General features: G+C 38.2%; 1 protein-coding gene and 1 long non-coding RNA gene across 5 annotated transcripts in view; both read right to left on the reverse strand.

Annotated features, from left to right (window-relative positions):
- The window catches only part of LOC5566648 (protein mothers against dpp), a 104,604-nt gene extending 96,982 nt beyond the window's left edge, over nt 1–7,622 (reverse strand). For all 4 annotated transcript variants that reach the window (XM_021846222.1, XM_021846221.1, XM_021846220.1 and 1 more), the window contains exon 1: nt 7,455–7,622. The gene's annotated coding sequence lies outside the window, so the exon portion shown is untranslated. The remainder of the gene's footprint in view (nt 1–7,454) is intronic.
- Nucleotides 7,623–10,393: 2,771 nt separating this feature from the next.
- On the reverse strand, nt 10,394–12,446 carry LOC110676840. The gene is made up of 2 exons (XR_002500770.1): nt 12,297–12,446; nt 10,394–11,370 (listed from the first exon to the last, which is right to left on the reverse strand). It is a non-coding gene; the product is annotated as an uncharacterized LOC110676840 (long non-coding RNA).
- Nucleotides 12,447–12,841: the final 395 nt, after the last annotated feature.

Consider the following 12,841-nt stretch of genomic DNA (forward strand, 5'->3'; position numbering starts at 1 on the left):
CTGTTTTCGGTTTAGCGCTCTCCTTGGGCTCCGTTTTCGGTTTCCTCTGTTTTTTCTTATTTCCAACTCGTATCCACGGGTTGCTGTTGCCTTGGGCCCGTGGTTCCTGTGGATGCACTGCCTGGTTCCGGTTAACCCGTGGCTCCTTTTTCTTGGCTTTCTTGGCCTTAGGATTGGTGTTGGCCTCTCCTTTGTTGCAATGTCCTCTTGATCGCGGGGCTTGGCTCGTGCCAGCTTTTCCGCTTTGGAGGACGGCCGCGTAGGTCACTTTTCCCTTAGCAACCATACGTCTTTTCGCCACGTATTCATCACCGGAAGCTTCCCTTTTCCGCATCGCGTATCGAATAATATCATCAGATATATTCGCGTTGCCTGTGAAGGAAAACACTTCGGTCTGACACGACCTAGTGTCTTTTTGGCCTTCTACCTTGCCCAGTTGTTCCTTGGCTTTCTCGTAGTCCTGCTTTGCAGCTAGGACTGATTGTCGCAATTTCAGTAGACTTGTTTTCAAGTCTTTGCTGATATTTGTTTTGTTTTTAACATATTCGATGATGACATCAAGTTGCTCAGCAGCTACCTGCATTTTAGGGAGGTACTCCCTATTGCGATCCATGGCCTCGATTAGTCCCGGGCCATCGGTCACCACACATGTTGCACTGGAGCGGCCAGTGCCTGCCGTCGTCAGTATCTAGGCTTTTGCCCACACTGTTTTCAATAAAGTTGGTCGCCTCCTTCCTTGGCGGGAACCTTAGCCGGTTACTGATAGGTCCAGAAGCCTCTCCTTCACATTCCGCTAGTTGTTTGTTTTGGTTGATCATCTCTTATGGGTCCCCCTAAGAGCCGCTATCCATCTCCGCTGGAATAGTCGCCTTTATTTAGGCCTTCTTTAGCCTAGGCTAACTATAGTGCAACGTCTGTGGCTACAAAGCAAAGCCATACTGAAGGTGACTGGATTCGATTTAGGAACATTTGGTATAGAAAATTTCCTTGGTTTCTTTGGGCATATTGTATTATAGTCACACGATATACGAATAAAACCAATTGTTAAGCCTTTCTTTCCCTCGATTTTAAACGAATACTAAATACATATTTAAATTATATATTATTAATTAAATACATTGAGCTCTGGAGCTATGGCGAACCACCGTTGGTCTGGCCAGTTTAAATATGAACACTTTTTAATTTGCACATCGTTCATATTATGGTTCGAACAAAATTTTGCTCATGGGACGAAGTAAAATAAAATGAAATATCGTGGAGCGAAACGAAGAATCAAAACAAAACAGCCAAAGAGGGGACCAGAAACACGACAGTAGGGTGCCTAAATATGTTCAAATTGAAAATAAATCCCAATGGTTTGCATGAAATATTGTTCAATTAAGCGGGAGTTCAAGGGAAAGGGAGGATTAATAACTGCCCGGATAAAAAAGTACCATTCAGTGAACGGAATAAACCATTAATGTACAACCATACATTATTGGATACAATACAGCGTATTGTAATTGAATGTCGAAGCATCATTATTCTTGTTTGAATATACAATTCAAAAACTGAATCAAAGAGTAGAATCGCAAAATTAATATTATCGACAGTTGTTAATCAAGTTATGTGAAAATATTATGGTCGCGATTTATATCCAATTGTAGAAAAGTGTAGTGACAGGATGGAAATGGTAGTCAACTATGACATACCCTATAAGGTGATCATGTCTTCTCGTCAAGAATGGGAAGAAGGTGGACCCAACATCCCTCCAGGGTCTATTAAATTCTACACAGATGGTTCCAAAATGAATAATCTGGCAGGTTCTGGAGTCTACGGACCCCGAACAAAAACCTCAATTCACTTAGGACAGTGGTCTACAGTATTTCAGGCAGAAATATATGCTATCTTAGAATGTGCGTTACTATGCCTGAAGAGGAAATACAGACACGCAAGTATATGTATTCTCTCCGACAGCCAAGCGGCTCTTCAGGCGCTTAACACTTACACGTGTAACTCAAAACTAGTGTGGGAATGCATTCTAGCTTTGAAAAAACTAGCTCTCTGCAATCGAGTTAACTTATATTGGATCCCAGGGCATGCGGGTCTAGAGGGAAACGAAATTGCTGATGAGCTGGCCAGAAACGGATCTGCTAATAGGTTCACTGGCCCCGAGCCATTCTTCGGAATATCAGACAGTTTCTTAAAAATGGAACTGAACAACTGGCTGGTTAGCCAGACCTCATCAAACTGGGATGCATCTCCTAATACGAGTCAGTCAAAAAGGCTTGTAAATATAAACCCAAAGAAAACCCAACAACTATTAGGTCTCAGCAAAAGGGATCTCAGTTTATACACTGGTCTAGTAACAGGACACTGCCCCAGCAGATACCATTTACAAAAGATCGGTGTTGTTCAAAACTCCAACTGTCGTTTCTGTGACGATGAGCGAGAAACATCAGAACACCTCATCTGCTATTGCAGTGCACAAATCCATTGTAGGTCCAGGATATTTGGTAAGCCCTTCTTAGAGCCTGCCGATATAAGGATCGCAACCCCCAGCAATGTTATAGGCTTTATTAAGCTAATTGCACCAGACTGGGGGAATCCTCACACTGCAGCTTAGGACCATTATTTCTCAATAATAAGGTGTTCATGAGCTCAGAAGTACATAGATCATTTAGTGACATACATGTCACTGGATGATGTATGTACTATACATACAGTAAAAGGGTATATCACAATAGTTCAAGTTAATTGGACGCAGTGATTCAACACCCGACAAAGAAGGAGGATGGTCGCGATTTAAATATTTAAACTATCTTTTGTGTTAAATTTTGCTAGCGTTTAGGTTGTTGTGTGTATTTTGATAGTGAAAAAAGAGTAAAAAAAACTTCCAAACTGCCTATTTTTTGTTCCCGTTTCATCACCGTCGGACTAAAACCAGCCGAAAGTTATTTGAACATTGTTTGATTGCCGTTCCGGTAGTGTCGGACAGTGCCAACTAGAATAAACCATCCGTCGGAAGGTTCTCCACTGACCATGAAGGTGCTAAGGGCGAAATTGCTGTCGTGTACGTGATCGGTAAGCGTATTTAACTACACGATATTCTTGTATTCTATATGTGTTTCTTTTCTTTGATTCCAGTAGGTGGAGATTGTTTTAGTCAATGTAATTTTCCGGTCTTTTAGATAACCTGTACTCCAGCAGTCGTCAGGATCCTCAGGAATCGATTCTGATGGATGAAGGTGTGTAATGTTGAAATTCCCTGGCAAATCTCTCATATTAACCGATAATATTCTGGATTGCAGCGGAAACCGAAGTCAAAGACGAGGAGTAAAAGGCCATCCGTGAGCAGTGAAAGTGGAGGAGTAAAGTGCCAAAGTCGCCGGACAAACAAGCTCCAATGTTAGTTCGAACGAAAGCGACGACGACAATAAGGAAGGGGAGGGTCTCGTTTGCAAGCGACGGGGACACAAACGAGGAGGACAGAAGAGACGAAAGTTGGGCCCTGTCTCCGGCCAATCGTTTAGGCCTATCCGGAATCGCTCCGCCAGATCTCAACGAAGATGACGATGAGCATGATGATGATGAAGATGTGGTTCTGGTGGGTCATTATTTCAAAGAGAGGACGATACTTTCAAGGATCCACAGAGGCATGATGTCAGATGGCCTATCACCTTTGAAACGACGTGGCCATTTAAGAAGAACGTTAGTGTTCTGAATTTAGCTCTGACATAATAAATGGACACGATCTACGAATCAAACCGTTTGTTAGTGCATAAACAGTGTTTAAGATGGAATGCAATAAAAGATCAAATCATAACATTGTGTAATTTTTTTTATTATGATGATTGCAAGAAGTGCGTTTAAATTACATAAAGTACAAGCATAACATTACAATATGGTGTAGGGTTGAAAAAACCATAACACACCGTAAATGATTCGTTATACATACATTACTAGTTTTATTTCATTTTTATTGGTCAACAATTTCACTACTGTTTGCGATACGGTGAATTGGGCAAAATATGGATAATATATCGACCATTTTTCATCTCACCATTGACAAAAATTGTTCGAAAATATCGGCGTTTTCAAATGGTGACATAACTTAACCGCCTATTCCCCACATTATTATTTGTTCAATTACAATTTGCCAAACTGTCAAAATTGATCAGGGTAAGGTTGGTTTATTGTTACATTGGATGTTATACGAAATTGTTTATAAATTGTCGCAAACAGTTGCGGATAGTTTGGGAAACAGTGGCTGTATTGTTCCGGTTTATGCGGGTTATTTCTGTCTAAGAACGGAATGAAAACCCAGTTCAATTGACGGTGACTACTCCCAACCGTCCTTTTCAGGAAGACAATTTCATTTTGAAAGAGAGTTATGAGAATTTTTCACCGTGAAGATTCAGGTTTCGGTCATTCATTTGCATATAATCACTCATCATGGCCAAATGATACTTTTCGAGAATCACAGTGACAAGAAATGAATTTCCCATCGTGCGTGTGCGGGGCAGTATGCGTCGACAATATATGCATGAGACGGATAAATTGAGGACGGAACTAGAATGAATAATCCATCCCGCATCCCGGCTTGCCTCGCGTTTAGCGATGATTGAATGATGCCGTTGTCCTCGTCGCTACCTACATGCATACTAGAGCGATCAGTATCAACTTGTCGAACAAAGAGCAAAAACTGATCAGCAATAGCTATATTTGTGTTTTGATTTGGTATGAAATTGTTGATCGAATCGAAATACAGAGAAGATTGCAAAAAATCTGTTTGCCATTTCTCTTCGTTGAAAACTAATCATCCGAAATTATAATTCTGGTCCGTCGACTTTTGGTAGCGACAGATCTCAATCTGCCGATAGCGATGCGGCTTTTTGACTCCTCCATGGTGTGGAACTTATTTGAGTATTAAAAGGAGAACATGCCAATCATCGTGTCAGGCAACTTCAACATCGATTTGAGCAGAAGAGAACATGGAGTTAGCGAACTTCATGGACAAGTACCAAACCTCAAACTGGCTTCGGGTCTCACTGAAGCAACCAATCTTAGTGGATCATGCATGGACCTAACGTGCACCCGTAATATTTTTTTGGAGAACAAGAGTTACCGCTCATTCTTCTTCTTCCATCACCCTTTCAGGGCCATGAAATCAATGTAAGAGTTATTTTGTATTGTTTGCTCCAAATTAACAAGCAGAATGTGTACACTTAAATATCATTTCTATTATTATTAACACCAAATAATAGCACACAATGTCCATAATAGGTCAGAATTGACATGCAACGAATAGTGTTAAAAATTGATTGGATTTTTATCTGAAGAAATCGTTCATAAGTTGTTCATCTCAAGTCAGGAAAAGAGGAAGCCAACGTTATCAAACGTCAACATGGCGGTCGTATCTCGGAAACAACCTCTTACTGTTTCTTTTGTAAAAGTGACGTGAAGTGTTTAAGTTCAATTAGTAGTTGTTTCTTAAACATACTCTAAGAATCCCTTCCATAAATTTTAAAAAAGAGTAGGGTTCCTGATCTATTTATTTTAAATTATTTGCTAGTGCACAATGCCAAAACAAAAATTGAACTTTTGACCGATGTCTATAGGCTTTCTTGCTTTCTGAACTTGTTTTGTTTAATTCTTTCAGACAAGCTACACAGAAAAAAGCAACAGTTGTTTTACGCGAAAATAGGAATTTGACCAACATTGTAAGGTATACAACCAATAAAAAACAATACAGTGTTAGTTACAATATTATGTATCCGGTAGAAATCAAGACCAACATTTATTTATAATTGTTGTTTTCTCGGGCCCCGTGCGTCGCAGCTAATATGTGAATAGTGCGCTGTGTTCATAAAAATCGTAAGAATGCAGCGCCACACTAAAAAACTGATTTCAAAATCGCGCGAGTTGAGGCGCGTCGCGAGTCTCACTGGCGCGATCCGGTTTGGTGGCGGTGCGACAATATATTATATTGTTTTTGAATTGTATATTCAAACAAGAATGATGATGCTTCGACATTCAATTACAATACGCTGTATTGTATCCAATACGTTATATTGTACATTAATGGTTTATTCCATTCACTGAATGGTACGTTTTTATCCGTGTACTTCGCAAGATTGATGCCATAAAAGTTTTGGTGTAATATTGGAAGTTGGATTCCAAGCAATTTCGCCTTAAACGAATAAAGGATCGGTGAAGAGAAATCGATCATAATTGACTGTTTAACGATAAACTTGCGACGATCGACGCGCCACCATATTTCATAAAACGGAGGTTATTAGAACTAACTTGAAGGTGATGTTTTGGAGGTTAAAATCACCTCCAAACACTAGCGATTTTATGTTGACGTTTGATCACGAATAGGGTAACCAATATATTTTGGACCCCTTGGCCATGTTGACGTTTGATCACGAATAGGGTAACCAATATATTTTGGACCCCTTGGCCATTTCACTGCAAATTTCCCAGTTTAAATCGAAAAACCAACTCAATTTGCATGCCATTTGGGAAGATAGGACTATTCCGCACTTGCATCAACCGTTTGTGCAAAGAAAATGTGTTCATTTTATCTGAAATTAATTCAATTTAATCGGTGCATCGATGCAACCGTTACAACACGTTACACACAGAAAGCCGTCAGAAATTTATCAAATGTAAACAAAAACTTTTTTGAAATTTCTGAACAAAAAGCGTAGAATTTCTTCGGTTTTCCATTTTTGATCGATTGATTAGACTATAGGTAAGCATATTATACATCCAGTGTCATGGACTTTGTCGCCAAACGATAAAACAATGCCGGGGGATTAAAATATATACTTTGAGGCTCCAAAATGTATTGGTGTGTCCAAAATAATGAAACACAGTGCTTCACAATTCAATTTTTCCGTCTTTTTTTGGATCCTACATGACCGTTTGGGCATTTTTATCTCGTAGAGGAAGTATTTCTCTACATTTTGACATGTTCTTTGACTTGATTACGCTGTGCAATTCATTAATTGGGACACAAATCTAAAATCACTTCCTTAGGGGGTTCAAAATACGACCGTTACCCTACTAACGCCCCTTTTGCTAGCAACCGCTAGAAGAATTTTAGTTATCCAGCCGTCAACGAATTATGTCGAATTCGTTTTTGAACCCAGGTTGGAACTGGCGCAACCCGTTCTGAATCACAGTTTCAGCCCCAACCCGATTCAGGTTCGACCGAACTACAATTTGCTTGACGTTTGTTTGTTTATGTGTTGATCACAGACCCAGTTCCTTAAAACGAAAACGACATTAGATACGCAAAATAGCTATCACATCGACTGTGCCGTTTTACACCATTCTCCCCAGACCGAATCCCTTGCTACTAAGCCGGCGTTCACTTCATCGAACGAGAAAACCGACACCGATGTCGCAAATGATGGCGACACCAAGTCTGCATTCAATTTTCCACAACTTTTCACAAACTTCACCTTCAACCAACGGTCCCACACGGCGGCCAAATCTAACGCGCAACGGCTCAAAACGATTACGATCGGTTCCGGACGGATTTCACGCGGTTTTTGATGCGGTTTTCTCGGAGCATATCCACTGTTGTTTATCTGGAAATGCGGCACGGAGTACACTTCGGGACGTCAAGTCGCATGAATTCAATTTGTTTGGCGCGGGGCTTGTGGTGGTGGTGAGCACGAAAGATGTTGCGTCACGACGAGGGTGTATGAGTGTGTTGCGTAGCTTAGGTGAACACGTGAGTAGTTCGAAATTCGAAACGTCGAATATGAATGATTATCACTTTTGCCAAGCAGTGCTGCCCTAAAGCGGTCGGAGTCTGAACTTGAAGCAGATAGGGTGACCGCTCGGTTCGGTGTCGATCGCAGCACAATTTTTATTGTCCTGTGAGTCAGATTTTTCTGAAATGTCGCTTATTTTGCCTCTAGGGCAAATGTACCATTAGCGGAGCATCTAAGGGAAACCATCAGTATACCAGCCACCTTATCACAAAAATAGACCATCCTTACATATACAGAGAATCCTCCATGCAAGGACTCGATATCGACTCATGGAACCATATCTACTAGAAAGTACAACCGGGGTATGAAAGGATACTCTTCAAATTACAAATCAACCCAATGGGACGATTGATTTGTAATGTGTTTCTTTGCATTTCGAGACCTTTTCTTAGGTGGCCCTATTGAACCTACATTTACCAATTTTACTACCGTTAGAACATCCAAATACAGTGACTCAATCTCATTTTCGTACGGGGCACTGTTTTCATATCAAGTTGGTATAAATCTATTAAATGGTGCATGGACTTCGATATACTTTATCAATAATGAAGGTTATAGGTGTCATCTATTGTTTGGCAATGACAAACTGTATTCATTTGCTTAAATCTTTGGAATAATGGAAAAGTATTGAGATTGTGTCTATAATTGACCCAATTCCAATTCGTACACCTAACAAAAAAGAAATATACAGCATTCAAAACTAATTTTTAATGGACTAGATGATTACTTAAGCTCTTCGTTGTGTTGTTCAGATGCAGTAGAATACATTTGGAAAATTTAAAAGCTTTAACTTAAGTAAATTTAAGAAAAATACCAGTTTTTCCATGTTTTTTGCTAAAATATTCGGTAAGTCGAACAATAAATTGCATTTTTTTCAACATCACTTCCTTAAGAATGATAACTGCGAGTATTGCACAAGTTTCAAAAAATTATAATCAGTTTTAGAGTAGGTTAGGAGTGGATATCGACAACTTATACTTTTGAATCTTAGGTAGTATAACATTTATAACAAATCCAAAACGAAAATTTTCAGTCAATTTTTTTATGTTTGGCTCCTAAATGTATATACATAATCCATAGTTAATGTTCCTATCAAAACATTGCGAAATTATCATTTTTAATTTACATTTTACTACCAAACATGATTATAGAGATTTAAAGAATAAATATTATTGCCATAACCGCAACACAAACGTTTTTTAAAATGATGAAAACAACAGGATATATTCTAACAACTACCGAAAAGCTAAACATTACATATAATTTGCAATTGGATTAGAATTGCAAATAATATGTAATGTTTAGCTTTTCGGTAGTTGTTAAACTTCCACTCGGCTGGTTGGCCGTAAACCACGATTCATAATTAAAAACAAGTAGGATATATTCTATTAAATAGTATATCAATGCTCTCTGCTCATTCAAGTTATTTTGTATTTTTCTTATAAAATGTCAAAATAGGGTGCTATTTTAAATATAATTTGAATATTATTTCAAAGATAATTGAATATTACGATGAAATCAATTATGTGGAGGTAGGTACAGCGTAGTTTAGGGTACTTTATTATAAAACGAAGTTCGTAGTTCAAATTATGTTTACAGACAAATTCAAAATTAACATTTACCTGTTGTTTAGAATGAAAATTTGGTTTACATTGATTAAAAATATCATTTAAGAAGAGTTTTGAACTTATGGCACAACAATTTTCTGAACTCAAAAGGGATAAAAACTGTCTATGATTTCTGTAAACTATATATATTTCAACTAAATTTCTATCAAAGCTTACGAGTATAATCTATAGATTTGATCCAATGACAAAAATAAACGTTATTGTTCGAATTATAGGATTGAATAGCAAAAATTATTGGAAAACTGGCATTTCTCATAACTTTACCTAAGTTTCATATATGTCCACTAATAAATTGTCCAAATATATTTCACTACATCTGAACATCATAATAAATCATTTCAATAATCAAATAGAGCTTCTAAATTTAGTTTTGAACGTTGTGCGTATGAATTTTGGTAGGTGTACGAATATGGAATTGGGTGAATTTTAGACATCAATTCAATACTTTTCTATTAATCCAAAGATGAATGTAAATGGAAACATTTTGTGATTGGCAAACAATAGATGACACCTGTTACCTTCAATGTGGATAAAGTATTTGTAGCTCAATACTTCATTTAATAGTTTTTTACTAACTTGATGTGGAAACAGTATCCTGTACGAATATGAAATTGGGCCACTGTATTTCCCTGACTTCTCTGGGCAAAGAGTATCATAGTACTTGCCACACGATATACGAATGCGAAAATGGCAAAGAAAGCTCTCAGTTAATAACTGTGGAAGTGTTCATTGAATACTAGCTGAGAGGCAGGCTCTGTCCCAGTGGGGACGTAATGCCATGAAGAAGAACATCTACGCCAATGACGTGTAAGACAAGATTACACCAAAATTTTACCGCCGTAAATCAGCAAATTTGTGCTGATTTTCAAGCTGTAAATTCAGCAATCGATCCAGCAAAATGAAATTTATTGGATCTTTCAGCTAAGCAAAGTCGCATGAAAACGACAGCTGTTTTACTGACCATGCAGCAAAGTACATTTCCACTTGCAGCACTTTTTTTTTTTTTATGTTGCTAGCCGTACAGTGAATACTGTTCAAAGCTCTAAACTAGACTTTAGATAGTAAAGAGGACGTAATCCTTCTGAAGCAGTTCACCAGACGTGCACGGAAAGATGGCTTCCAAGAAGACACTGTTGCGATCTGTCTCAGAAGGTTACGGTAGAAGGTGGGAAACGTTATTTTCACACTATCACTTCACTTGATAACTATTAGATTACTTCATAGCACTATTCACTGGTATTGATATCACCATCTTCATTATCAACAGAATTTCTACTAACAACGCCACCATTATCCATATTAATTTTATTATTAACATCACATCTATAACCCAGCCACAACACAATACTACTGCTTCATCAAGTTTAAAGTATAAAACTTCTCATTAAAAATAATCACTGTAATAAATAAATCACATCAACACCAATATCATTATCTTCATTAAAATAAAAGTAGGATTCTCGTTTCTTATATCACTAATATTCAAAATATCACAAACTATCATCACTCTAATAATCACAACCTTAGTAGCTTACTACCATTAACCACACAAAATTATTCGACACAATAACGTCATCTCACTATATTATCACATTATCACTATTTTCTTAGTAACATGATCAAAACCAGCTACGGAATTATTCATATATCTTCTTAAGGTGATCCCGCCGAGGGCTGAAGGCCGTATAATAATGAGAACAATGTCCTGCAACAATGAAGCGCATCGCACAGCAATCACAAGTACAGATTATACTATAATCACTTACACTTACAAAAATTCAACCTCAGCGAATAAACTGTTTCTATTTTTTACCGCGCCGATGATATGTCATTACTAGGATCTGTTATAAGAATAAATTTGTTCTTTACGTTGTTTGAAAACTCTAACCGACACTATCAGATTATTAAAATTGTAGTAATCTCTGATAATTTGGTGTTATAAATAATATGTGAATATAATATGAGCTTACCTTTTCAGTGTTGGGGGTGTTGGAGATCGCAGTAGGCTTTGCCGCGAACGGTCGTGTTTTATTTTGCTCCACGTGCTTTTTTTCGTGCTCCCGTTTTCCGTGATTCCGCAGATATTGGTTAGTGCTACACCAGCAGAATTTTTGCTTGAGAGTGAATCACCGAAGCCTCCGTAGTTAAACGTTCTAATTCGTGTTTTGTTGTAACGGTTCACCGCCAATTGCAACTGGCTAGTAGGTTTATCCCTGGAAAAAATTGTCTCCGGAATTTCGATTTTGGTTCTACCGCCACCCAGAATGTTAATGCGTGATAGAAAAAAGTCGCTAATTGATCGCAGAGAGCCTCTTTCTGACAAAAGGAACAAATCAGAAGCAATAAATATCGCGTTCTGTAATTCGGTTTGTTGGAGAAAAGTGCTTCAATGTGAAAAAAAAAACGTCGTGTAATTAAAGACATTGAAGAAATTGTTTTTGTGTGGTGAAATGACGAACGAATGCGCGGCAAAGGCGAAAGAGGAAGACAAATATATCCCAAGGCTGGTTGAGTCGAAGGTTTCCATGGCGACGGCAATGCCACCTTAGATGGTTTTCGGTGAGATTGTTCTGATTATGATTTTTACTAAAAAAAACTAAATACGAGCCTGTTTAAAAGAAAACATCTTTTAAACAGGAAGTGTGTTTTCATTACATTTATCCATTTGATAACGGTAGTGCATGCATGCGGGGCTTATTGTTAGTGAAGGTGACTTCTGAATGGACGTGTCTCTCCAGCCATTCTGAAATGGGTCACTGGATCTGCAATAGAGCTATCACCTTCTAACTCCTGGACTAAAGCTTTTTGCAAGAGCATAAAAAAAAGCATTGCAGAAAGATTTCTTCCATAATATCACTGCCGGACAGTGGGTGTTAGTTGGATTACACACACACACCTTTTCAGTGTTGGGGGTGTTAGTGATTAGTTCGTACTCACTTATATCCTAGTATTTTTCTCATGAGTTACTATTCCTATTCACGGTTACGGGTACCTATAAATAGAGATAGCGATTAGTCACACGTTTTTTTAGTCTGACGGCATTCTTATAGTACAGTTAACTCTCCCTTACTCGATATTCCGTATCTCGATATCGAGTTAGAGAACCATAGTAAAAGTTGGTTTTCATGGCTAACTCGATGGTCCCTTAGATCGCAGTTGCACTGGTTTTGTGTTCTGTAACTCGATACCTCCCTAACTCGATGGTCCCTTCAATATCGAGTAAGGGAGAGATGACTGTATATTCAATGCTATAATGAAAACCCTAGTCCTGAAATGACGCTTGTTGACGAGAAGAGAATGATATAATTAGTAAATTAGTAAATAGTTGTATTAATTAATTAATAAGATTTTGTTGTATCCTTGTACGTCGATGCGTGTTCCTGTTCAGCACGATTTCTTCAATGTTAGGAGGTTTTGATTAAACTGTTACCGGATGAGTGT

The sequence above is a fragment of the Aedes aegypti genome, chromosome 2 (genome assembly GCF_002204515.2).
Source record: "Aedes aegypti strain LVP_AGWG chromosome 2, AaegL5.0 Primary Assembly, whole genome shotgun sequence".
NCBI lineage: Eukaryota > Metazoa > Arthropoda > Insecta > Diptera > Culicidae > Aedes > Aedes aegypti.